General features: G+C 41.6%; 1 non-coding gene across 1 annotated transcript; it reads right to left on the bottom strand.

Moving 5' to 3' along the window:
• Window positions 1-1343: 1343 nt before the first annotated feature.
• On the bottom strand, window positions 1344-1558 carry LOC111550467. The gene has a single exon (XR_002734043.1). It is a non-coding gene; the product is annotated as a small nucleolar RNA U3 (small nucleolar RNA).
• Between the last annotated feature and the right edge of the window lie 1247 nt (window positions 1559-2805).

The raw sequence follows: 2805 nt of genomic DNA, 5'->3' as shown, positions 1-2805 counted from the left end.
CACTTTGGGAGCCTAAAACTGGCAGATCACCTGAGGTCAGGAGTTTGAGACCAGCCTGGCCAACATGGTGAAACCCTGTCTCTACTACAAATAACAAAAATTAGCCAGGCATGGTGGCAGGTGCCTGTAACCCCAGCTACTTGGGAGGCTGAGGCAGGAGAATTGCTTGAACCTGGGAGGGGGAGGTTGCAGTGAGCTGAGACTGCGCCACTGTACTCCAGCCTAGGCAACAAGAGCAAAACTCCATTTCAAAAAAAAAAAGAGAGGAAGGAGTCATTAAAGACATGGAGTTTTGACTCAAAGCTATAGAGACAATGGAGCTACTGTTTGCTGAGAATGTTGTGGCAGCAGCAGGTTCTGGGGAGCAGCAGGAGTTTGGGTTAGGAAGTGTTATTTTCAAAATGCAGATTAAGCTTCCAAGTAAAGCCCCTGAGAGGACAGTGGCTCCATCAGTCTGTAGTTCCAGAGAGGGTGCCAGGCTACAGATACAAATGCCACGTTAGTTTCAGTCCAAGCTGGTATGGAAGCCCTGAAGCCGATGAAATCAGCGTGGGACAGAGAAGGAAAATGTGTCATGATAGAACAGGAGGGAACACCATGACAAAGAGGAGGGGAGGGGAAGCCAGGAGGGGCCAGAAAAGGAGGCTGAGAAGGAGTGGCCAGAGACACAGGAGAGAGACAGAGATCCATGGACCAGAACAGAAATCCCAGAAATAGGCTCAAATGCAGAAGTTATAGGAATGTAATGTGCAGGAAAGGCAGCATTTCAAACCAGGAAGGAAAGAGGAATGATTCAATATATGGGGTTGCCCTCTGGGAAAAAAATGAAGTTAGATTAGCATACGTTTCAAATGTGTCCAGTATCTAAATGTAAAAATAAACAAAATTTAAAAGCATGTACTAGAAGAAACCATAAGAAAATGATTTTTAATCATCTTTTGTTGGTGTAAAACAACCCAGAAAGCTATAAAACAGTGGTACATGTGATTACATAACAAAGACTAGCTGCGTGGCAAACTATCTTCAAAAAAGTCAATAGACAAGTGACACATTGGGTAAAATATTTACGACTCATATAGGGCTAAGTGCCATCACATTTAGAGGTTCTAAATCAACAATGATCATGATAATAACAAGAATAAAAGAACAATAAGCCAATAAAAAGTTGGGTAAAGACTGTGCACCAACCACTCAAGGAAAGAAAAATACAACCCGTTTTAAGTCTCTGAAAAGATGCTCAAACTCACTCACAATAAGATAAATGCAAATTAAAACTACACGAGAAAGCAGCTTTCACCAACAAATTTTTTTTTCTTTTCTTTTCTTTTTTTTTAAGAAGGCAGACCACTCAGGCTGCATCTTCTCCGTCTTACTTTGCTGGAGGGAAATGAATGCCCATCAATGCCAAACGGCAATTGCAAAGTAACACCAAGACCAGCTTCACGTTCAGGAGAGAACATGCCTCCTCCTGGTGGTTTCCGGTGCTCTACCTGCGCAGAGAAACTTCTCTAGTTTCTTCCAGAACTTCTATAGAAATGATCCCTCAAAGTAAAGTCTTCAACTGAAGTGTTTTTTAAAAAATTAAGTCTTATAAAACATCATGTTGGGGAGAGTAAGGCTTCTCGTTCACTCCAGGTGGGGGGTTATGTAAATTGTAAAATCATTGTGGAGGGCAATTTGGGCAACAGCCATCAAGATTATAAATGGGCCAGGCGAGATGGCTCACACTTGTAATCTCAGAACTTTGTGTTTTTCTTTCTTTCTTTCGTGGTTTTTTTTTTTTTTTTTTTAATAGAATCTTGCTTTGTCACCCAGGCTGGAGTGCAGTAGTGAGATCTTGGCTCACTGCAACCTCCCCTCCCAGGTTCAAGCTATTCTCGTGCCTCAGCCTCCCAAGTAACTGGGATTACAGGCACATGCCACTGTGCCTGGCTTTTTTATATTTTTAATAGAGACAGAGTTTCACCATATTGGCCAGACGGGTCTTGAACTCCTGGCTTCAAGTGATCTGCCCACTACAGCCTCCCAAAATGCTGGAATTATAGCCTTGAACCACCTGCCTGGCCTAATCTCTGCACTTTGGGAGACCAAAACCAGAGGATATCTTGAGCCCAGGAGTTTGAGACCAGTCTGGGCAACATAGAGAGACCCCATCTCTAAAAAAAATTTAAAAATTAGCTGAGCATGATCGTGCATGCCTGTGGTCCCAGCTATTTGGGAGACTGAGGAAGGAGAATCTCTTGAGAGTTTGAGGAAGAAGTGAGCCATGATTGTGCCACTGCATTCCAGCCTGGGCAACAGAGAAAGACCCTGTCTCCAGAAACAAAACAAAACTACAAATGGACAGGTCTTTTGATGAAGCATTTCTCTTTCTAATAATTTACCTGCCCAGGTAATGAAATGACACATGTATGAGGTTATTTGTTTTAGGATTTTGTTTGTTTTTAATAAATTCTATTTTGAAAAATCTGAACCTTACAGAAAAGTTGCAAATATGGTTCAAATAACTTTTTTTTCCTGAATTATTTGAGAGTAAATTGCTGACTTCATACCCCTCACTGAGTAAATACTTTAGTGTATATTTTTTCCAAATAAGGACATTCTCCTTTACAACCAAAACACAGCCATTAAAATCAAGAAACTGACAAATATGGTAAAGGAGAAAACTAGAATAAAACCTGGGGTGTTTAACTGGAATTGGGGCTACGGGTGTGAACTCATGATTTCCCATATGCAGTGAGACAGAAATAAATGTAGATATAAATGTGTGTGTGCACATGTGTGTTCCCCAGCTCTGTCCCCTGA

This window comes from Piliocolobus tephrosceles, chromosome 15, assembly GCF_002776525.5.
Source record: "Piliocolobus tephrosceles isolate RC106 chromosome 15, ASM277652v3, whole genome shotgun sequence".
In the NCBI taxonomy this organism is placed as follows: Eukaryota; Metazoa; Chordata; class Mammalia; order Primates; family Cercopithecidae; genus Piliocolobus; species Piliocolobus tephrosceles.
This window is presented reverse-complemented; position numbering and strand designations above follow the sequence as displayed.